This window comes from Vulpes vulpes, chromosome 8, assembly GCF_048418805.1.
Source record: "Vulpes vulpes isolate BD-2025 chromosome 8, VulVul3, whole genome shotgun sequence".
Lineage (NCBI taxonomy): Eukaryota > Metazoa > Chordata > Mammalia > Carnivora > Canidae > Vulpes > Vulpes vulpes.
The window spans coordinates 106336730-106361736 of record NC_132787.1 but is presented as its reverse complement, the minus strand read 5'-3'; the positions used below and the strand labels follow the sequence as shown (position 1 = coordinate 106361736).

Genomic DNA, 25007 nt, shown 5'->3' with positions numbered 1-25007 from the left:
CTCCCACGGCCCCTTCCCATTTGGTCCTTGATGCCTAAGAAAAAGGAACGCCTGGGCAATTTCTGTGACCTGAACTCCTGGGCTGAAGCACGCAGCCGGGGACTGGTGCCCAGGAAGGACAGGGCGGGTGGCCCATGTCACCGAGAAATGGAGACGCTGCCGCAGGGAAGGGAAAGGCGGTGTTGTGGCAAAGCCACGTGGGGGGCACGTGGGAGGCGTGCGCAGAGCACGTGAGTGACCTGGGAGTCTGGGAGGCCTGGGCGCCCCCACCCCCTGGCCCAGCTACAAAATCGAAATACTAATAATGCCGTCAGAGAGTTGTGCGAGGCTTCAAGGAGGTCAGAAACTCACTGGGTGCGCCCCAAGGTGCTCTGCAAACGCTAACAGCACCCCGACGATCGTGCGTCGCTGCCACCGGTCTCGGGATCACCCTGCCCCCCGACGCCCTGCTGGCCCTGCACGCGGGGGGCTCCTGCGAGGCCGGGCGGTGACCCGGGGCTGGCCTGTCACGGCGCCGTGGCGGGAGCTCCCCAGGCTGCCCCCATCCGCAGGAGGCCAGTCCATTCTCTGCGCTTCTGTGCCCCGATCTCACCTAAAGGCTCCCACTCTGATGACATCTAGGACCCGTTCCAGGGTACGGACTCACGGATACAAACTCTTCAAGGTCTAGGAGGAGGGCCTCAGGTCTAGGGCAGCCGAGCTCCACGTGGTCATGCGCTGCTGGGGGCTCCTGCATTTGCTTGCTTCTCGAATCCCACCCAACTTCGCCCCAAGAAGCAGGCTGAGTGGCCGTCACCTGCATGTCGCTCCCTCGCGCGCATCCAGCCCTCCCTGCCAGGCCACCTGCCAACTCAGTGCAGCGATGACCCCTTTGCCCCTTTCTGCAGTTTTGTGCAAGAAGCACCGCGGCCGCCGCATCAGCCGGATCAGGGAGAGGCGCTGCGGGCCCGGGCTGCCTGCATGGGGTTTGAATTAAGAAGTGCCCGAATTAAGAGAGGTGTTGGAAAACACACCGAGTTCTCACCAGGAAATGCTCCCTGGTGGGGAACCGAATTGAGGAAATTACTTGTGTTCAAGCTGAACCTCTGAATCACGGGGTCATTATTACACCCACTAAAACTCCTGGTGTGCTCCGGACGAGAATTCCAGGACGCCGCAGCAGGGGCCTGGAAGGATTCCCGCCCGGGGATTTGCCAGGCTCCGTGGGCCACCACCGCCCCCCGCCCCCCGCCTCCCCTGCCTCCTCTGAAACACTGTTAGGTGACCGGGTCATTTCCAGTTTGACTGACCCACGTCTTCAATCACATTAAATCACATCCAATCTACAAACGCCAACTCCACACCCCCTGTGTGCCAGGCTTTGGGCTCCACCGCAGGAAGCCATAAAGAAACCTCAAGAGGCTTCTTGGAAAGAAAGGGAACTCACGATACCTGAAGTTTTGAAAGTTTCAAAGCACATGAGTCCTGTGCCCAAAGTTAATGACTGAACAGGGCACACGGCTGAGAAAAGCGTGGAAGGAGAGAACAGAGGGAGGAGCCGGCCGGGAAAGTTCTAGAGGGATGAATTTAAGCTGAACCCACACACCAAGGGAAACTGTGCAGCTGGAGAGAAGAAAGTGAGCTTCTCCGGATGGGAGACCCGGAGGCAGAGAGCCTCAGACGCCACTGGGTGCACCTCGGCCTCCTTCCCGTGGGACTGGGACCTGGGGTATGGGGGGCTGAGAGCACCCCTCCTTTCCCAAGCTCAGCGAGCACAGGAGCCTTGGAGGGCCAGGTATGCGGTAGCCCAGAGCCAGGCGGCAGGGCATCTGCCGTGACAGCAGCCCCAGGGCCTGGCAGTGGCCATGCAAAGGGCCTCCGAGTCTTCCCCAGTGAGCTGGAATGACAGCCACGGTCATCCCTACCTTGCAGGATCCTTGTGGGAATCAGGAGACGACCCAAACATGGCAGGGCCATGAGCCCCAGGTGGACGTGGCTGTGGGAGCAGAGGAGCAGGGGGGTGGGGGGGGACAGGGGCACAGTTGAAGGGGCCAGCTCGGCAGCCTGCGCTTTAATCCCGATTCAGCCACTTACGGGGCCGCAGAGGCCGCTTCACGAGGCCCTTTCCTCGCCCCGTTGGTGGGAATGACAAAGACTCGTACACCTTGTGGGATGAAATGAGTCAACACGTGCCAAGCTCCGAGAGCCTGCGTGGCAGGCGGCAAGTGTTCAGTTGACATCAGCACTTACGATGACGACCGCTATTGCTGTGATCGTCAAGACGGCCTCGGCAGGCCGGGAGGACGTGCCCATCCTGGAGACTCAGTGGGGAGCTGACGTCCTTGGCTGAAGACCACATTGCACAGGCTGGAGGCAGATTCCCTCTTCTTTGGGGAAGGTCAATCTTTTTATCTTTAAGGCCTTCTACTGATTGGATGGGGCCCACCCACAACATGGAGTGGAATCTGGGTGACTCAAAGTCTACCGCTGAACATGACCTCATCCAAAAAAAACCCTTCTTAGCAACATCTAGACTGGTGTTTGCCCAATATCAGGATAAGATGGCCCAGCCACACCGACACTTAAAATTACCGACCACAGCAGGGCTGGGCCTCTCTGGTGAACCTCAGTCATCACTGCACAGAGGGCCTGGCACTTAGCAGATGGTCAGTAAATACTCAAAGAGTGAATGAACGGATGGATGGATTAGTGGTTCTATGTAATCACTTAGAAACTACTGTATTTCAGAGATAATCTTTAAAAAAAAAATCCCTGTCTGTTTTTTGGCATGAAACAAATGGACTTTTGGGGAAAAAAAATTTTTTTTTTGCTGTTCTATTTTGAGTCTTCTCCTGTGGACCCCAGAGACTGACGGCATCTACAGTGCAGCCGACTGCCCCTCCCTGCCCTGGCTCACACCCCATTACAAAGAACACCACTGTCTGGAGGGTAGAATAGGAAAGGGAGGGAGGCATGAACTCCTGCCAAGAGTCAGCCACTGCTCTTCTGCCTCAGGAAACAGCCGAGGCCGAGAGGAAGCCACTGCAGGTGTCCATTCCAGGGGCCTCTATGTTTATGAGGATCCCCATGCACCAGGAAAAACAAGATGCAAACCATAGGGCTACTCTGCATTGACAAGTCGTTTAGAAAACCCACTTGCAAATGTCTGATCAATAATCTACACAGACGGGGCACCTGGGTGGCTCAGTGGTTGAGCGTCTGCCTTCGGCTCAGGGCGTGATCCCGGGGTCCTGGGATCAAGTCCTGCATCAGGCTCCCCACAGGGAGTCTGCATCTCCCTCTGCCGCCTGTGTCTCTGCCTCAATCTCTCTGTGTGTCTCTCATGAATACATAAATGAAATCTTAAAAAAAAAATCTACACAATCCCGCCTCAAATGAAAAGGGACCCGAGTCAGCCTTGCGCAGGACTTAGCCAAATCTGTCGCTTTAAGCATCGTGTGGCTTAAGGCTTGGGATCACTGAAGTTTCCTGTCCAGGGAATCGTAGGTTTGCTCAGGACTATAATTCAGATTGCAGACTGACAAGATTTCTGAACCGGAGTGAACCCTGACACATCCAAACACCAGAAGCAGGCCCAAGGAGGCGGGGCAGCGTGCTCAGCATCCAGAGACACGTAGCTCTGGAGCCAGCCAGAGCCAGGGTGGCCTCCTCTAGCGCTGGTCCCGACCCTCGCCACTGCACCAGGGTTGGTCCTCACTGAGGGAGGGTAGAGCCAGGGCAGATTGGTGAAAAGAATCAGTTAGACTGAACCCAGAGAGAAGCTCTGAACGTGCTTTCTGGTCTAAAATTCAACTCACAGTTTAGATCAGAGATAAATTCCATGATTTCCCGTTGGCCCAAACCAGTATTTATGGCATTTGAGTGAGCAGTAAATTACCAGTTTCAAGCAAAAAATGTCCTTTCTACATGCTCACAAACATATCATCACCTCCAATACTACATCACTATAATAAAATATACGGCAAATTAGCTTATTATATTTGGGATAATCTAATCGCTGTCTAGTACATATATTTTCCCAACCCATGTATGTGACTCATAACTAGTGTATTGATTCAAAAAACTCCATATCAACCGGTCAACAAGACACTTTAAAATGAATACCGGCCTCATCGCCCCCTGTATGTAAGTTCATTGTATACATTGGTGAGAGATGGATGCTGCCTAAATGGGAAAAATTAAATTTCTCTATTATAAACTTTCCGTAACAATCAGCTTCAGAATGTCGATTAAAAAAAAAAAAAAGAATCAGGACCCGAAGTACACACACACAAACATCCATTTCGGAGCTCTGTTAGTCCAACTCACCGAGGCAAAATTTTCTTCCATTAAAAATATCCTCAGGGCAGCCCTGGTGGCTCAGTGGTTTAGCGTCGCCTTCAGCCCAGGGCGTGACCCTGGAGACCCGGGATCAAGTCCCACGTCAGGCTCCCTGCGTGGAGCCTGCTTCTCCCTCTGCCTGTGTCTCTGCCTCTCTCTGTCTCTCATGAATGAATAAAGAAAATCTTTAAAAATATATATATCCTCAGTTTCAAAAGCTCCGTTTCCTATAAAAGCAAAAACCAGACACATGCACGTGGGCAATCAGGTGTCTGGCGGCAGGTAACCACTTCCCTGTGACGTTTACGCCAGAACTGTATCAGGTCCTCTGCGGCTGGTGAAAGGTCCCTTTCCTCTTATTCACTCCCGCCTGTCATGTCAATGCCTGATGCTCGCTCGGCCCTTCACGAAGGGCTCGGCCTACAGACTCTGGTTTGTGCAGCACGAGCAGGAGTCGGGCCGAGGATGAGGAGTGTCTCCGCCAGGCCGCCCTGGCCTGGGCAGGGCTCCTCGGGGCCGACTTGCACACATTCTGCTTCCTTCTGCCTCTTGCACCGGGAGGCCCACACTGTACGGGTTTGAGAACAAGACGGGCTGTGAAGGAATGGTGCCGAGCTTGGGCCTCCCCTTCGAGCGTCCACTCTCTACAAGACTTTCTGCGAAGGGCTTCCCTTGTCAAACTGCTGTCGGTGGTACAGTCCAGTTGGCTAGACCTCTGTCCCTTCCCAGACCAACCCTCTTGACTGCTGTCTACTAAGTCGAGATGACCACTTGCACACTTAGCTGCTCTGGCATCGATTGCGGTCACCACCAGGCCCAAAGAGACGCAATGACGCTGCTTCACTTGTCCATAAATGGTCACCATTCCCAGCAACACCTTCCTGTGACTGCAGATCACAGAGGGAGAAAAATTCGATCCTCTTCTAGTGGAATTCCCAGCAGATTCCACTACGCAGCTAACGATAACAATGAGTGTTTTTTTTATGTGGGAGTGCCTTCTCTGCTTTTCTCAGGAAATGTGTTTGTCTGGATCTCAAATCCTAAGGAAAGTCAACCGTGAAAATGGAAAAGCAGGAATAAATATCACAATTTTCCTGCAATAAATAGGGTTAGCAAGTAAGACATTATTGGTTCAGGGGAAGCCACTGACTCAAGTCAAAAGCAAGAGAAAGAAATACCATATGTGGAGACCATGATTAAGATCAAAGTTTCTGGAAACTGGGACAAGAGCAAGGAGCAGAGGAGTCTCATCATTGCACCAGCTGATGTTGCTCAAAGCTGTTGCCAGGTTAGGAGAGTGTATCCTGGCCCCTCTGCTGCTAAGGGCGCACTATTGTCACAAATAAAGTAAATATGAATACACTGATACACAGAACACACTTTACACAAATTCTATGGGCATTGTTCTAACAAATAGCAAAGTTGGGAAGCAAAATAATACTTTAATTGACAATACCGACGTGTCCTTCTGTATGGTGCTGTTATCACCCGTGCTGGGAGATGTTTATGCTACATTATTCATCTAATATCCAATAAACACAGACACACAAAGAGAAACTGTCAGTGCTTTAAGACTATTAGACTATTACGTGAAATCAGAAAAGTGACTAGCAAGTAATATTGATTTCAACAGCAAAACCAAAATTAGTGCAAGTAGACAAAACATATTCGTTGTCAAAAAAGGAAAACGACTGATGTATCCCGTAGGCCCAAACTCTCCATGCTTGTGGATGCAGAATAACTAAACCAACTCAAAACAGAGTGAAAAAAACAACTGTCTGTCTCTGGAGTATTTGTTACAAAACAAAGATCAACACGATCGCAGAGGGTGACTGATGCTTTGGCGTGTTTTAAGATGTGACTTTTAAGTATGTCAAGTTTTAAAGATCAAGTATTCGAGATAATATCCTTCCATCTTCAAATGGTCTCTATTTGGTGTATATTTTATATTAAAGTTCTCTTCTCTTAATCTTATCAGGTATTTCTAGCAGGAAGAGACCATACAGATGTTATCACAGGATGTAATCTTTTCACAATACACATAACAATGGTAAACCATACACTTATTATGATAACTTTTTTTAAACAGAAATGTTCTAAAGCTTTTAGTATAATTCTGTCATGATAAAAAATAGTTCACTGTGTCTTATTATGGTCACTCATTATTATTTCAAACACATATATAAAATATGAAAAATATAGACGAACTTCTACTTTAAGGATCTCTCTGATGTTCCCAAGAATTCCAATTTCTCATTCTCAGACCCCAAATATTAATGTTCGGTGGGCATTTGGAAACACTAACCTCAATGGTTAAGGAAGAAAGGGGGCATGATTTGCAATGCAGATTTTGGCAGACAGAAAGTTCGAATTTTTGCCACATAGCACTATCTACCACTATAATAAAAGTCACTATGAAAAAGCATCCCAAAGAAGTTGAATTCAAGATCAATCAAGTTTATAAAATGAGAGCTATGTTGCTTTGATGATACCATAACACAGAAGTAGAAAGTCTATTCCAATCTGTAGCATCTACTTAGAGCTATGTTCTATTTCACTTAGAAATATCTGGAAGCGTTGGTCTCCGTAAGATTATTAATAATCAATTCATAATTAATAATTCATTATAAGAATTATTGCTTTAGCAAAACAAAATCATTTGAAATTTGGTTCTAAACCTAGAAAATGTATTCTTTTGCCCTAAATCATTTTACATACCTTATCCCTCGATACCGGTGGAGAGAAAAAAGAAATTAAAAAAAAAAAAAAAGAACTAGGGGAGGTATGAGGGGAGGAGGGCAGGGGGTGGGGGTGACTGGGTGGCGGGCACTGAGGTGGGCACTTGACAGGATGAGCACTCGGTGTTATTCTGTATGTTGGCAAATTGAACACCAATAAAAAATAAATTTATTATTATTATAAATAAATAAATAAATAAATAAATAAATAAATAAATAAAGTAGAGAAGAAGCAATTCATATAATACTCCCGCAGAAAAATAGATTTCCTTGAAAACTGCTTTTGGAGCAAAGCCTTGGATCCAATACAATAAACATCCTCTGAGCTATTCCTAATTTACTGTTACCTGACAGTGGTTGCTAATTGCGTTCTCCAGGAAGCAGATGCTGGGATGGAGGTGAGAGCACAAACGCTTTATTGAGGAATAACATCTATTAAAAAAAGCAGGGAGGTGGGGATCAGGATTGGGCAGAGGAGGTGGCAGACAGTGATGACAAATGACACAGCAAGTACCCCCCACACCCCGGGTGCCCTGGGGCAAAGGTTGCCTTTAGGAGAGTCCCACGCTGAGTAGACGTGGGCAGGACCTTCCCCCTCCACTCCGCGTGGAAATCACCGGGCCTGTGGCTGGAGATCAGAGGCAGATCCTGAGCAAACTAATGGCTGGAGGCTCCCAGCCAGCCACAGTAATCGCAAAAGGAAGCAAGTCCACTTTCAAAAGGCATTTGAGCAGCGCCTCTGTGTATCCACCACATAGCAAATGTACCAAAAAGGCAAAAACAAAGATGCAGTAAATGTAGGAAAAGTCTCCCAAAAGTCCCATCAAATTTTAACATAGAACTCTTGTTAAAAGAAGCAAGGTACATGATAGATGGAGTAGAGTTTTACAACTTGGAATTGGGGGAATATAGAAAACTTACTCCAGCATTAAGTTAGTCACTCAAAGGACCAAATCTTCTCAGTGGGGTCTTACGTGCCTCGCAAAAAAGCAAAAGAACTACAATAATCACCTTCAGACAGTTCCCTGACAAGTACCTATGAACGTGGAAACTTTTTAAAAATCAGAACCCCTTTGGGTACACGTGTCATAATAACACAGCAAAACTAGATGCCGAAGAGGTGAGTTATATTATGGGCTACTGATGGACTCCAATATACTTAAATTTCTTGCTTGAATGAAAAGTGTAGGAATGTTGGCTAGGTTACTGACATTAATTGGCGTGCAGCAAATAAAACTAGGTATTTTCTCCGTCTGTTCCTGGGGTCATCCTATATTTGCAAAGGCCTACAATGAGATAATAGGCCAGATTTGTGAGGGGTGCTCTCCATTTTAGCCTGGGCAATTAACCGGAAGCCATAGAGCTTCCCCTACAATTGCCTAACTGCAGGTGCAATCAGTTGCTAGCAGGTGCAATTACCCAGGACCCTTCATTCAGTGGCTCTGAACGGAAGATCAGTCAATTATTCAATAGCAGACACAATGATTTTCACATGCAATTTTGTATTCAAAGCTATGCACAGACCCTCAAATTGATAAATAATGGGAAGGCCTCATGAAAATCTTCTTTCCCAAACTAATTGTCTCTCATCACAAAAGAAGAGACTTGATTCTAGGCCCCACTAGTGAGAGCGTGGGTCAACAAAAAAAGAGTGGCCGCATTCCTGGCTTAACCCAAGCTTCTTTAAAACTCTTCAAAGAACGGAACATTCAGGATCATCTTGGACCTTCTAGGGCCACACCTGGCCTTACCATCTAAACGTACACCATTGGGGTTAATCTAAGACTTGCCATGCGTGCGTCACTTATTCAACAAAAATTAGGAGTTGTTTATGTGTCAGGGACTGAGCAGTAAGCATTAACAGGACCTGATTCCTGCTGAGAAGCTCTCATTCTCCTGAGATACAGAGAATGTAAATAAGCAGATGCAGTAAGAATCAACGATTAGAGAGAAAGAGGGTGAGGACATGGGATGAGGTGACTGCCCTGCCTGGCGGAGGCCTCATGGGGTGATGGGGACCACCTGGCAGGCTTCAAAGCAAAGGGATGTGCATTCAAGAATATAACCACTCACCAATCATCACAGATGAAATGCTGTCTAATAATGGTGCGTGTCACCCCTTAGGTTGTTAAAGAGTACTTTTTTCTCTTTTAATATTATTTTCACATATTACTTAGGTTAAATTCAATGCTTTAACAAACAGACCCAAACATATGTATTAGCTTAAATGCCACAGAAAGTCATTTAACAAGCAACAGATTTAAATCCAAATAATTGATAATCTTATTAAATATAGATCATAAGGAAAATACAAAGATTGTCAGACTAAAATTACAAAAAGAAAAATCAACTATATGGAAGCCTACACACACACACACACATATATATGCATAAGTATATATGCCATATACAAGAGACGTACCTTAAATATAAGGATGCGTAAAGCTTCAATGTAAACAGATGGGGAAAATACACTGTGTAAGCACTGACAAAAAGAAAGCTGTTCTAATCACACTAATAACAGTAAAGAGAAAGGGACATATTTTGTCAGGATAACAGGATCAATCCAACAAGAAGATATAACAACCCTAAGTTTGAATATACCTAATAATAAAAGCTCAGAATATATAAATTTTAAAAATCCACAGAACTAAAGGCAAATAAAAAGATAAATCACAATCACAGCTGAAGAGTATAATCCATCTCTTCAATAATTGAAAAAGCAAGTAGTCATGGGTCTCGGTAGAGACACTGAAAATCTGAACAATACTAACAACAAATAATCTAATTAACATATATGGAACATTATACTGAACAACTGAAAATAGGCATTTAACTGCACTATGCTAGGATTACTATACTACTAGGGCAAGGTTCATTTAGTGTCTCTCTTGAATGTCCCAGGCATTCAAGCAGGACTGTCTACTTTGGCTGGATGGAACTAGAACATCTCCTAGTCCCATGTAACTTCTAGGAATTATTATTATTATTATTATTATTATTATTATTATTATTATCATTTTGTAAGCCCTACTCCCAACATGGGGCTTGAACGCCAAACCCCACAGTCAAGAGCCACCATGCCCTACCAACTGAGCCAGCCAGGTGCCCCAGCTCTAGGACTTATTCATCTTATGTCTTCTCAGCCCTGCTTGCCAGGAATCATGGAATTTCATATTCTGTATGTGCAGTTTTATAATTAGCAAGAAAACCCAGACTAAAACAGTGCAGATCTCTGGCACTCTTTCTCTGCAGAGTTTCTGCCCGTCTAGTATTCTGGACCACGAGTTCTAACACCTCCACCCCCTGAGCCCCGGCCTCTGTCAACACCACTGCTGTTTGGAGAGCACCGTTCTCCCCACACTTGGTCTAGAAAGTGCCTCGAGGTGGAAATCCAAAGCTACTGGTCCACCTTACTTGTTTCCATTATGTGCAGCCTATTCTCCAGTGTCTGCAAAGAACTGTTTCATATATTTGATCCAATTTTTTACTCGTTGATGGTCCCAGTTACTCCATCATGACCCCCTGGGTGGTTGTTTTCGTTGTTGTTGGTTTAATTTAAAAAAAAAAACAAACAAACAAATTTTACTGGTCACTGTTGTTTTTGGACTCACTGAACTGTTCTGATGGAAATGTTTACTTCACCCTTCAGGTACTGGTCATCTTCCATATCACTAAGAATATACTTCACCTTTGGGATCAGTTCACACAAAGGGCACTAGTCCATTAAGCACCGGAATCTTGGGTTCTTCCAGTGGTTCATTTTAGACCAAAAAGGGAACTTAAGAGGTCACCTAGTACAGTTCTTCATTTTTAAAGGTGGAGTAGGAACTGGCTAGTTGTTCACCAAATCTGTTTTTTCCTTCTTCCTGGCACAAAACTAGACTTCATTAATGAGCCTCATGTGCAATTAAGTATGGCCATGTGATTGAGTTCTGGCCAATGAAATATGAACAGATATAATATATGCCTACTAAAAAGTGCTCCCCCACCACACTGCATCCCTGGAACTAATATTACACTGGATGTTAACCACCTAGAATTTAAATAAAACCTTAAAAAAAACATTATATGGTTTCATTCATTTGTGGAATATAAAAAATAGTGAAAGGAAATAAATGGGAAAGGAGAAAAAATGAGTGGGAAATATCAGAAAGGGAGACAGAACATGAGAGACTCCTAACCCCGGGAAACGAACAAGAGGTGGTGGAAAGGGAGGTGGGCGGGGGGTGGGGGTGACTCGATGACGGGCACCGAGGGGGGCACTTGATGGGATGAGCGCTGGGTGTTATGCTATATGTTGGCAAATTGAACTCCAGTTAAAAAAAAAAAGGGACAAAAAAATCTTAAAAAAAGAACAGACCAACAATCCAAAAACAAGAACAACAACAACAAAACAAAACAAAACAAAAAAAACTCAACAAAGTGCCAACCCACATAATCCTCAACTCTTCCTCATTGACCAACTCAATGACAAGAAAGACAGGGCGGGACTATAATATGGAAAAACCCTCCATCACTGAATGAGCATAAGAAAGTCTGACAAGCAACAAGAATACCCAGTGGGTCTCTATGCAAATGGGACACTTTTATCATATTAAGCCACTAGGGGATTGACCTCTGGCAGCAGCTAGAGTTACCCCCACAGATGCAAAAGCAGAAACTGATGCCCAGGAAGGGGAAAATGCACGAGTTCAACAGTCTGATATTTTTTTTCATATCAATGTTGTGCCCATATTGGTTCTATGACAAGGGCCAAGACCGTGCCCGTGTGTTTTTCGATCACTTCCAGTACCGACGATGGCGATTTTTTAATGTAGCTTCTCAAGTCTGTCTGATATTCGCCACCAGAACACGATAGAGGTGAGAAGGCCCATTTGGCTTTCCACGTATGGTAACGGAGCCCTGACAACCCACGAAGATCTTCCCGCACATCTATCCTAAGCAGATCTGGCCCCGCACGTGAAAGGAATACTGGTAGGTAGTAGACTGGTGACGTCCTTACGGTTAGCTACCTGCCAAATGGTTTTGTAAGGAAGGGTAAATCACGAAGCTGAGAGAATAACGAGGCAATGCCTTCATTTAAAGATTTAAATAACCGTAGGAGGTACCTGACACAGGCTACTTTGACTAGCTCCCTAAAACTAAACTCCCCAAGATAAAATGTGTCCCACTCCAACTTGTAGTGCATGTCTCCCCTCGTGACGACCCTAGGCCAAAGGATCAACGTCTCGTATTGTAAGTGGTTTTCTTCTTTCTAACTCCACCTGTACTCCCAGTGTCATGTTCTCTTGGAAGACCTTGGCCACTTACTTTAGCCTCTGTGCCAACTAATTTATTGCCCTGCCGCTCCACACCTACCTCTCCTTGAGCTGCTTTGTAAGACTCGTGGGGCCCATCTGCATGATGGGAGATGACACTGATACTCACTTCCTCTATGCCACGGGATCACCTGAGATCAAATACAGCTGCCGTACCTCAAGGCCCCCTACAGAGTTAACAAGCCACCCGTGTCTGCATTCATCAGTACACTCACCCTGGTGGTGTGGAATTACCTCGCGTCACTACTTCTATCACAAGAGGGGCTTTTTGTTCGGAAAACATGTCAGTCCCCAGTGACAGAGTCATATGGAAATAGGAAGCTAGCAAGTATATGTCTCTCTCTCTCTCTCTCCAGCAAAATCAGCTGTTTTTGATGCCTTTCTGCTGTGGCACCGTCCCAGCGCTAGAAGTCATGTGGAAAGGCCACCCTGCCGCTCAGTTCCACAGGGCGAAGAATGAGAGGAAGGAAGGAAACTCTTCTTATGTCCACCTGACAGGTGGGGGATGCAGTGATCGTGGGATGGTTTTTCCCTCTCTCTTTTCTTGACATAAACTCTCCAGTGCTATCACAAAGAGGCAAAGCTAAGCCTGGCAGCGCCACTGCTGGTGTTACTTATACCCCCACAGTGCTCAGGGTTTGGGTGTGGCCATGAGTACGAGGTTAATCAATCGAGCTCTGACAAGGCTGGCTAAACACTTCCCCCAAATTAGTAATTTTTACCGCAAAAAAAAAAAAAAAAAAGTACAGGTGCACGGCTTCCTATGCTGAAATGACTGGCCTGGTGGAGATGACTCAGTGACACATGTCATGGCTCTCTGACATGTTCAGTGTGTGTGGAGTCCTAGAAAGGTCTGTGACTAAAAGCAGATCAGATGGGCGGCATGTCCCTGGGCTTCCCAGCCAACCAGTGTTGGGGCCCCTCGCAGCGCAGAGATTCATGGACTTCAGAGGAAGAACAGGTGTGGGGGGAGGAGGGAGGGAGGGAGGGAGGGAGAGTGGGGACCTGATCTCCATTGTTTTTATAACAATCCCTTCTCATTTTCTATACTGTAGCCTTCAGTCTATTAAAACCAATTTCCTGGCATCACCCAAGCTTGAAAGGCCAGATCAAAAGTACAGAGTGTCCCAGCGGTGCGGGCCTCGTTCACACTGACCCTTAACCACAGCCCCTGCAAATGATTTACTCCATGTGAGACCTGCAGGTACCCCGTGTGCTTCCTCCCTGCGGGACTGGCTTCATTGTTCTCGCTCGCTGAGCTCCTGAAAACATTTCCTTTGTGCACTCGTGTCCCTGTGATGGAACCAGTGGGCCCCTCCCTGGGTTGCACATCTCTCTGGCACGGAACTCGGGGAGCCCAGGGTCCCCACACAGACTGCCTGACGGTATGTGGCAGGTGCCTCCGAGTCCTCAAGGAAGGAGCTCCCGTGGGAAGGGTGTGCATTCATTATGGAGACATACAAAGGTACAGAGAGCTGGGTTTGGGGCTGATGGGCACCTTTCAAGATGGTATTTGAGGAACAAGGAATAAAGACACAGAGGGCCTAGGAGCACACCAGGTGATCTGCAGAAGGCATCAGCAGCGGCCACACCTGAGGCAGAAACAGCAAAACCGAGAGGGAAGATGAGGGTAGGGGTCGGACCAAGGCCCCTCATGACCACCGCAGCACTGAGCGAGGACACTGATGGCCTCAGGCTTTTACTGTTCATAATGGCCTCTGTGAAATGGTTGTAAACCTATAAAGGTGTGGCCAAGGGAAAGAGCACTGAACTAAGAGCCAGAAGCCCTGAGTCCTGTTCTTTCTCTTTCCTTCAGCAGCCCAAGGCATCGGGTGTCACTGGGTCTCAGGTTCCTCATTTGTTAAAAATGGGAACAGTAATCCTGAACCCCTACCTCTGAGGGTTGTGGCAAGAAACAAATGAGATCGGGGGTGGAGGAAGCTTCTAGAAAGGTAAAACACTAGGCAAATGGAAGGGGTTGTTTTTACCAATTAGACAAAATGACCAAAGGGTGACATGGATTATCTTGGCAAATATCAATTAGCTAAACAATCAGAGCTCTCCATTAGACCTTCGGGGATTGTCATCCCCTGTTTTACCCAGAACCAGACAGATCTAGAAGCAACAGGTGGATCCATGATCCCACTGCAATTCCCCTAATGACACCTTTTACCTCCAGGTTCAGGCAAACCACATGCTCTTCCTCTAATCTGACTCCTCGGTCACAACCAAGGTTTCCAAGACAAGCCTGCTAAGAACTACCTGCACCTCAGTGGTTGTTTCTAGAAGTCTACAGAACCCAAAGAGGCAGAGTTGTAACAGTCGCTAACATGCAGTCAGGTTGATATTTTGGACAGAGGAACTGCCCTGTGTCCATTCCTCCTCAGGACCCGATTCCTCCAATGAGACAGTTCTGAGTATAACCTCCTTTCAACAGAAATGGGCAGCTTTGTTGCTGAAATAAAAACTACTGTCATCGATATTCTTTTGGAAGCAAGCAGTCCAAAAGAAATGGTAGGACCAGTGACACCAAACGAAAAAGAAAAAAAAAAAAAAAACATCAATTTGTCTTTTGAAACCCAGATACCCAAAGCTTTTAACTATACAAGTCAAAATGTGGTGTGTGACGAGCAGAAGACGGTAGGGATTAGCTCCCAAACTGTCTTCGCTCATGGTGTCCTTATTGTCTCAATACTAGTTTCCACAGCATTCCTGCTCCAACAGCGGTCTCTAATACGTCTGCTTATAAAGTAATTAGATTACAAGCATTTGTATCCTAGAAGTTAGTTGCCATTTTAAAAATAAGACACAAAATGGAAGAAAAAAAATAACATTTTTTTTCCATCCTAACATGGTCATTTACTACTGGGTGTGTGCACCCGTTGGGCTCATCGAAGCCTCTTAATCCTTGGATTCAGAGCAGACATTCCTATTTCATATCGATTTTCCTACAATAGTTGCTTCTTATATCAGCAACCTTCAGAAACCCAGTTTTGCAAAGATACATTATTGAAAGGAATGTAGCATGACCCAGAGTGTCGAAACTGAACTATCTCCAGCTAGTAGGTCACTCACTCTCCGACAACTGTAGAGCACCGCTATATTTCCCTAGAAAACTCAAAAATTTACATATCCTGCAGGGTCAGTGTAAGTTCACTGTAGCACCCCGGGGTTCTTCAGAGGTCAGAGTGGGAGTGACAGGTCTAGTAAAAGATCCCCGGGCTGAGCAGCCAAAAGCATGAGCTCAAGTCCTGATTCTGTCTGCAATAAGCTGGGCAAGCTGTTGCTCAAGCAGCAAACCATTCTGGGCTTTAATTCTCCATCTACAGAAGGGAAGTGAGAGCCCCTGAAATCACAACTTACTTAGAATTCCCTCCTATGAAGAGGCCCAAAGTACTTCACACCCATTTTCAAGAGGATATAGAGAAAGGGGACCATCAAACTGTGTTCTGGTTCCCAGAAATCAATCCACGGAGCTCATGAAAAACAGAGACATATGCTGTGGCTTTGGGAATTCTGATTCATATCTTAGATAGGGGCCTGAACGTGTAATTCTTTTTATTATTATTAAAGTTCCTCCAGACGATTTTGTTGCTTGGATTAATTTTGAAATCGTTTCCTACGGAAACACAGCACCACTGACAGCCTCATGCTCCAAAGCACAAAGTCAGCACAAAATGTTTGTGCATATTAAATCCTATCTCATTAATTGCTTTTAATGATACTCCATCACATTCTCTTATCACTTTTAATTTGGTCACATCATGCAAGTGGGCTTAATTCCCAGTTTCTCATCAGGATGGCCATGAGGCCTCGCCCTGTCATCACAGAGCTTATGAAGTCACCCAGTGGGGCTGGGTGAGACAGGAGACAGCTGTCCCTTGGCAAAAAGAGAACGTATCTTTTCATTTTCAGAATACTTTTTTAAAAAGCCTCCTCCAAATGTCTGCATGTTCTTAGACACTTTGACTTCAGTGACACGCAAGGTCAAGATCAAGATTCCAAACGGTAATGAGGAAGGGACCACTAGCTGCTCTGTGCTGGCCTCCCTACTCCAAAAGGAGTCATGAAATCCTGATGCGGAGAAACTCTTACTTTTCTACTCTTTTCTCACTAAGCTCAGCTGGATGGCCACGGGAAGAGACATCTGGAAGGGTGGTCATCAAGGGGAGTTGTTTGCTTGTTTTTTAATGTGAAAGAAAAAAAAAGAATTTTGAAACACTATCCACAAAGTCAAAGTTTAGCTCCACCATAAAGCATTCCTTCTTCAGTGAGGTTTAGGTGCTGGTTACAGAGTTCAATGTTGGGTACAGGTTTGAGAGATTTTTTTTTTCTTGCTAGTTATACAAGAGCCATAATCCATTGAATATAGTAGATATCTCATGGGCCTAGTTCTCCACGCTTGCAAACATTTAAAATTGCACTCGTGGTGCATAAAAGATTTATAATGATCTCACCCACAAATATAAATTTATCCCACACAGGATAGAAAGACCTAGAAGCAGAAGCAGTGAACAGCTGAATGTGAGCACAGAGTCATAAATTCATAACACTTACAGCTTTTTAACAACCCCATCATAAATGTGACTGACTTCAATTTAATTTATGGGATTTTGCAGCCGGGTCCAGGAATGTCCTTTGAAAACTAAAAATTTAGGAATAACAACATATAGTTTGGATTTCCATGAAAATGCCTGCGGTGTTGGTTAATTGACAGTACAACATATGGGCAGTCCATTCTTGATGGGGAAATCTCTGAATTCATTGCAGCAAAGTACAGGAGGGTCAAAAGGCTCCAAACACCAGTGTCAACAACGGTACACATAACAGTGGGTTTCTAAGGAAACCGTCCAGTAGAGCAGGAATGGTCCTATTTTTTGTAAGACAAACAAATCTGGACTCAAAATCCTCCCTAGCTAAGTGATTAGCTAGCTAAGTCACTGCTCCCTAGCCAAGTGATCAGGATTTAAACCCTTCCAACCTCAGTTTCTCTGTTTTAACTAAGATGTTTATCGAGCCTTTATTATCACTACACACTATGGTAAGTGTTCACAGCCATTATCTCATTTTAGCATCACTACCACTTCATGGTGCCTTTTAAAATCCCGTTTCACACATGAGAAAACCAAGACGCATGGAGATTAGCCTTTTTCCTAGATCCCACAGCTAATAAGTGTGGTGAGATTTGCGCCCAGGCTGTCTGACTCCAAAGTTCTCATCTTGACCATCGTCCCAAAGTCATTCAATGTAAAATGCAAGTAACTCAATCCATTTCAGCAAAGAATGTGCTAATGTCTAAGGTACCCAGGACCGTGCTTCTTGCCTCCTGTTTCTGAGATAAATGGGATCCCTCATCCACTGTCACTTGCAAGAATTCATTTCAATCTGCAAACAAAGCCGCCGCTCCATCTCAGATTTCTTCTTCCAATCACCCAGGCACAACCCTGTCTCAACATGGGAGCCAGACTATGACAAGCCTCTACTCAACCCCTTCGGTCCTAGACTTTTAGCATCACATTTTCTTAGGTTCCCCATGAGGGTGCATGCCATCCTCAAAGAAGAGTCTGGGTCTCCTCTGGGAACCCCCAAATGTATTCAATGATGACTTATATGAGGAGCATTGTAAGTGCTGGTTGAGTACGCAGTGAGTGCCAGGTACCGTGCTATGTGCCAGAGACATCAGGGTGAATATGACCCAGATATCGCCCTCAGAGCTAAATTCAGGAGACAGACAAGGAGCAGGTGACAACATGACTGTGGAAAGCACTTCAGAGGGGGATGCCTAACCCATTAGCAGGAGCCTGGGGCTGGGGAAAGCTTCTTGGAAGATGTGACCTCCGAGCTGGCACAAAGCCTGGGAAGATAACCCAAAGAAAGTTCAAGAGAAGCCACACACAGGGAGGCATGGTGATGTTGCACAGCTGGTGATCAGGCTGGGCAGGACACAGGCTCCACACTTGTGAGAAGGGTGGATGGGAGAGGGGAGAGATGGGAGGAAAGGGGAAGCAGTTAGGGGTCATGGCCACAGCTTCCAGCACAGGCAGCGAAGAATCAACATTAAGAGTGGGAAGGTGGGGACCCCTGGGTGGCTCAGCGGTTGAGCCCTCTTCGGCTCAAGACGTGATCCCGGGGTCCTGGGATCAAGTCCCACATCGGGGTCCCCACAGGGAGCCTGCTTCTCCCTCTGCCTGTGTCTCTGCCTCTCTCTCTGTGTCTGTCATGAATAAATAAATAAAATCTTTTTTTAAAAGTGGGAAGGAGACAGGAGACAGGCATGACTGTGACCAACGTCTTAGGAAGATGAAGCATCACTAGCTCACTAGGTGAACCAACCCCACGAGGTGCCAGAAAGTGTGTGCTAACACATTCTGTGACTTCACTATCAGTACTGAAAATAGGAGAGACTCAGTACGCAGTGACTGCACATCTCTTTGTTCTGGACACAACCCGAATTGGAGTTGAACGAAAAGACTTGAGGATGAATCAGAAAAAATTAGGTACTTCTTAAAACTTAGGGTATCGATTTCATTTGCAGCAAAAGTTAGGAAATCCTAATGGTCTTAGCTTCCTTTTCTTCAAGCCCCGCCCAGGAGGAATAAACATTCTGTGTCCCAAAAACTATTTTGCAAATAATACTTTAACGAGCTTGATGTATATTTCTGTATGCACGAAGCAGAATTCCTTTGGGTAAAAAGCATTTGATATATCTGAGGGGGGAAAAAGAAGCAAAGAATAATAACTTCTCTTTCCTCTGAGTCTAACAGCTAATTTCCATGCTGGACGATTTTTTAATAACGTTGGTTACGCTGTGGGATTTTAGGAAGTCCTCATTTAGTTTTGAACCCTCTTAAGTTATAATTTTCCTCTGAGCTCAGATGGATCTTTTATCTGTTGTATCCTTAATACCCCCGCTAATCTTAGTATAGAAAAGCTTCATAATTTGAAAAGGAGAAGTTTAACAAGACATGAAGCTGATTGTTTGCACAATCAGAACATCTAATTGAGCTATAGTATTCTAAACCATGCTTGCGTGCAGGGAGATAATTTTTCCTTCATTTCCTACTTTATCAGAAAATTAACCTTCATTTAAAACATTGTGGTCTGAAACACTTTTATAGCCACATTCTCTCTGCTGTTCACAAGAATTTGAATTTTAAATTTGCCATCCGAGTCTCTAAAAAAAAAAAAAAAATGAAATAAACCGCGGATGCTTCCAGGACCAGGTGTTTATGATCAAGCAGACATCAGAATGTGACCCGTGTCCAAAGCACTGCGACTGCCAGCCAAGGGGACTATGTAACCATGTCTCTTCTTATTTTTCCAACCAACCCCTGGTGAAATAATGAGGCTCTGACTTTGCACAGCAATCTGTTTGTCCGAGAACCTAAGAGCCCCGCAGATATTCCATTTAATTGTCTGAACATTGGAAGCATTTATTAAGTATCTGTCTTCATGGAGAACTGAACTTGGCCCTACACAAGCCGGACTCGAATCTTGTGATGGTGACGCAGAGCTGGGCTGCAGCACAAGCGAAGTTAGGTAATTCCTCGGACAGACAGTGCGCTAAGCTGTAACCACTCACGACACATGTGCAACTAGAGTGGGCCCAAGTTCATCTGGGGCCACCTTGTCTTGGAACATCCTGATAAAACACCGAAGCTTCCAGCTTACAGGCTGCTGCTAAGTCTTCCAATAATTCCATCCCCCTCCAAAATGTCTAAAGATTCTTCAAAAGGTGAGGGATAGAAGGGCATGCACTCTCATACCTGACCATCTGTTATGGGCTGAACTGTGTCTCCCGGGGAAGAGAGACTCATATCCTAACCCCTGGGACCTAGGACTGTGACCTCATTGGGAAACAGGGTTTGTGCAGATGACTTAAATTAAAATGAGGTCATTAGGACAGGCCCTCTTCCAATATGACAGGTGTCCTTAGAAGAGGAGGGAGATTTGGACACGGACACAGAGACAGTCTGGAGTGACAGCTGCAAGCCAAGGAGCCCCAAGGACTGATGGCCACCAGAAGAAGCCAGCAAGAGGCAAGGAGGGATTCCTTACAGGCTTCAACATGGCTCTCGCAACACCTTGATTTCAGACTCTTACCCCCCAGAACCAGGAGAGAATACATATCCATGCTTGTAAGCCACCCAGCTTGGGGTGCCTTATTGCAGCAGCCCCAGGCAACGTCACGCCACCTCAGCCATGACTTCCCACTGTGCTCTAAAGGGCTGAGGATCCAGGTCTTTAATTTTCCAGAACATTCCTCCTACCCTAGGGCTGTTGTGAACAACAGACTTTCACTGAAGGTCTGGGCACAAAAGAGGGAAATTGCTGCACAGAACCAGAAATAAAATCCAACCAGACTGCTGCCAAAGCTCATCACCAGCGCGTGGGTCTCAGGCTGTCCCCTTGCTGCAGGGCCAGCACCTTCCTCGGTGCTTGTCCCACAGTTCCCAGCGGCAGCTCCCATTTCTAGGATTGGCCCTAAAGCTCCTACTCATTTCATAGCAGAACCACCCCCCTAGATCCCAAGGAAGGACTTGGGTTCCTTCTAGAGAAAACAGATACTGGCCCTGGGTTTCAACGTCCCAGCACTACTCTCCCCACAACCACGATCCCGTCAGATAAAACTGAAAGGCGCCTTCACACACTTCCCTAAACCAACAGCCAAGGTGTCCTTCCCGCGGGGACCCAGAGAAATGGTTTACAAATTGAATTGGAAGAACCTGCTGCATCAGACTCACCTGTGGTGTTTGGTAAGAATGCAGATTCCTGGTCTCCACTTGGGCCAGTGAACTGCAATTGCCATTGGGGTGTTTAGGAACTGCATCTTAAAGGGGTCCCGGTGACCCGGGGCCACAGTAGGACCACTGGACAAGCCGCAGCGGAGCTTCACACCAGTACTCTCTTTCCTTCTACATAAAACGGCAAGAATAAATACCCCAGGGTGCTAAAACCTGGGGTATCCCCAGGGGCAAAGTCGAAGTACCAAGTACCTGTCCAAGTACCATGACCCTCACACACGCTGACCGCCACCTTCCTTCCCCAACCGGACAGCTTTCCGCACATCCTTCCAGCAGTGACATCCCCTCCGCTGTTGAAGCTGACCCTGAGGGCTGCTCTCAGTGGAGACTCGGGGTGCGCAGGGTCAGAACAAACCCGTCCCTCCTCTGCGCTCCTCTACCCTCCAGGCGCCCCTGACAGATCACCTTTGATGCTGGCGAGTCCACACCCGTTGACCCTGGACTCCCCGGATCTACCGAGACACGGTGGGCCCACCAGCACGTATTCCCTAGATTAAAATATTATTATATTTTATATATTAATATATAACATATCATATATAATATATCAATGTCCTAATTAAAATAGGAGATGATTCCAGCAAGTTATTCGATCTCAGTAGGACTGAACTCTCAAAGTCACTGGCGTCCCCCGGCCTAGGCCCCCGGCACGTGTGCCGAAGTGGCGCCCATGGGTCTGCTGCCGCCACTCACTTGCTTCTCTCTCTTCTCCTTCTTTCCTTCCCTGCTTCCACCCCAGCTAAGGAGTCACCCATCCATTCGACAATATTCACTGTACCCCTACTTCGCCCTGGGTGATGGACCTAAATAATTTGCGGCTCTATCCCTGACAAAGCCACAGACCCGCAGAGAAGACACAGGTGGACCAGTGGACCAGCGACGCAGGACAGCTGTGAACCACACACCCTGTCGGAAGTCCAGAGCAGGGACCCTCCCAGCGCTGCCTGGCCCCAGCCAAGACGGACGCCACAAAGGTGGCACAAACCTGGTCTTGGCACCACCCTGGGTGAGGCAAGGGACCAGCTGGATCTTTAAGGGTCTCTTGCTCACGAGCTGCAGAAGCCTGCAAGAAGCCTCAACCGGCTCAAGCACTGCGTGGCACGGATGTGACGACCCTGCACCTGCTGACAGGGGCCCTGCAAACTTCCCGAGCCTGTTCCCTCATCTGCGATATGGACGTGATAGTTCTAGAAACAAACCTTGATGTGACATCCTTAGCAACACGCATAATAAGCTCGGATAAACCTACACACAATTTTTAAGGAGAAGCGGGGGACCTGACAAGGGTCAGGCCCAGAGCAGAAGGAAGACTGAACACAGGCCCCGGCAGGGCCGAAGCCCGGCAGCTGCTGCAGGACGGCCTCCGACGGCTGGGCTCCAGAAGCCCGGGGTGCACTCGCCACGCCTGCAGCTCCCAGGACGGGCATTCTGAGTCCCTAACCCGGGCTGGGGGCAGTCGGCGCAACGGGCCCCAAGAGACCGGAGCTCAGCGTCCTCCTGTGCAAGGACGTGCGGGACAGGGGGCACCCCAGGAGGCTTGGTGTTGCTGGGGCTGAGGTCTGTGCAGAGCCCAGAACGGGAAGGAGCGTGACCCCCTCCCACGGGTGGTGAGTTAGGCCTGAAGGATGCTAAGAATGGAGCGACACTGGGTCTGTTCCTGAGCCCCGGATCCGTGAGGGCTCCTGGCAAGGCACCCTAGGGTTCAAGCCCGCACCAGCCCACCTCTCCCTCCCTCGGGCCCAGGCCCCTGCAGGGGGACCCAGACCACCAGACACTCTGGCCCCCCTGGGTGTCTGCAGAGCAGCCTCCTGGGCACAGGGTGAGAGCAGCCCCCTGTGCGACACAGGCCGTGTCGGAGCCACTCTCTCCTCCAACACGCACGCAGCTAAACGGCGTGGAGATTCTGGGATACGAGATGCAATTTTCAATCTACTTGGCCCCCAAATTCAGCAGAATTTGGATCTTTTCAAGTGTTTTAAAAACAATCTGTGCTAATGGCACAATGTTCTTGTTAATGCCCTTTAAGGGCCAAATTTTCAAAAATGGCAAATAAATTTGTTTGTCGTTTCCATGTGTAGTTTTATGGGTGGGTATAAATACTGAAGCTGAAATAACAAGCTGGTTTTCCCTCACAAACATTCACTCTTGGGATCAGCTGCGGTGTGCAGTTGGAAAGGTTACCACCCCCCGCCTAAGGAGAAAGGGCAGGACCGTGTGCAGCCGGGGCACACGAGCCAGAGTCGGCGAGGGCTGTGAACGCAGACGGAACAGAATGTTCTCCTTATGCCAGTCCTTAAGAGACACGGGGCTGCACTGTCTACACAGCAGGCCACCAGAACACCAGATGTGGCTCGTCGCCTCACGCCAGCACCCCGTCCTCTCCTGTCCTGCCCCGCCTCAGCTCTTACCCCAGACCACCCCCCGCCCCAAGACCAAGCATCTCCCAGGTCCTCTGGCGTCGCAGGTACCAACCCCAGCTACCTCAACTATGCTCCCGGAAAAGCCTTGTTGGGGATCAGCCTTCCCACCTCAGAGGGTTCTCCCCTGGCCCCCATCAGCTCTAGACTCAGGTCCATCACTTCCCTTCACCTCTGAGTGCTCAGGAGTCGAGATGAGGCCCTCTCAGCCAGCCCACGCCCGTCGGGGCTCCCACCCTGCCCCCCTGCCAACCGCTCCAAGGCTCGTAACGCAGGTAAGCACCCTTCTCTCAACTAGGAGAGTCAGCGTGAAAGACTCTAGAGCACGTGGCAAGAGTCAAGACCAGGGTGTGCGTGCGTGTGCCTGTGCTCCAGGACACCTGCTCTAGGACACACCTGCTCAGGACACCTGCTCCAGGACACACCTGCTCCAAGACACCTGCTCCAGGAGCCGGCTGGCACCTTTTCCAGTCGACTGGCCGTGCCCATGCCAGGCCAGCTCCGGGCGTAGAGCCTCGCTGCCCCTGGCTGCAGCCCCTGCAAAGTGAGAGGACGAGGTCTGCTGCGGGCCACACTGCACAGCGGCGGGGGAGATGGGGACCCCGGCATGTAGACGTAGGAGAAATCACCCAAGGACTGGCCTGTGCTTCTTCTTCTTCCCCGGGGAGAGAGGAGCAGCCAGGGGCTGGAGGAGAAAGCTAGTTGCCCCTGCAGCCGTAACCCGCCCCCCCGCCCAAGGACCAGCAGGGGTCAGGACGGAGGAGCCCTAAAGGCCCCCAGCATCCAGGCCACGCCACCCGCCACCCGCCACCCACAAGAATGTGCCCTGAGAACGTGGCGGGGCTTCTGGAAGACAGAGGGCCTCAGGTCTTCCCAGCCCCAGGAGCCTCCCCCCCCTCCAGCCTCACCCTGTCCTCAAACACTGCGCTTGGCAGCACGCAGGCCGAGCGTCAGCCCTGACAGGCCACCCCCTGGGTGCCAGCTGCCCCTGCTCCTCTGCCTGTCCCCACTCACCGAGTCCCAGGCCCTGCACCTCCTTCCCTCAGCCGCGGGCCACGCCGCGCACGGTAAATGCTGCCTAAGGGAAACCCGGGTTTTATTGGTGAATCCCGTCTCGGATCCCGGCGTAGAACGTAAGCACGAAGGCAGAGGCTGCGACTTCATGCTCGAATCCCAACGTTTCAGGCAGTGCCTTGTGGGATGCTGCAGCTTTCCTAGGACTGCCAAAAAAATCTTAAACACACACACACACACACACAGAAATCTCTTCCACGAAGCTAATACCTGATTCCCAGATAAACTACATTTTATTGTCACCCATAAAAGCCCCAGCGTATTTGCACGCCAACGATTAGATTTTATTGGATGCCTCCCCTCAAGTCAGTCCACAAAGAATTACTCAACAGA

At 47.8% G+C, this 25007-nt stretch overlaps 1 long non-coding RNA gene across 1 annotated transcript in view; it reads right to left on the bottom strand.

Moving 5' to 3' along the window:
• The window catches only part of LOC112927791 (uncharacterized), a 51355-nt gene extending 26612 nt beyond the window's left edge, over window positions 1-24743 (bottom strand). The window contains exons 1-2 of the long non-coding RNA XR_012003252.1: window positions 24615-24743; window positions 23997-24137 (exon numbers count right to left, since the gene is read on the bottom strand). This is a non-coding gene — a long non-coding RNA (uncharacterized lncRNA). The remainder of the gene's footprint in view (window positions 1-23996; window positions 24138-24614) is intronic.
• Window positions 24744-25007: the final 264 nt, after the last annotated feature.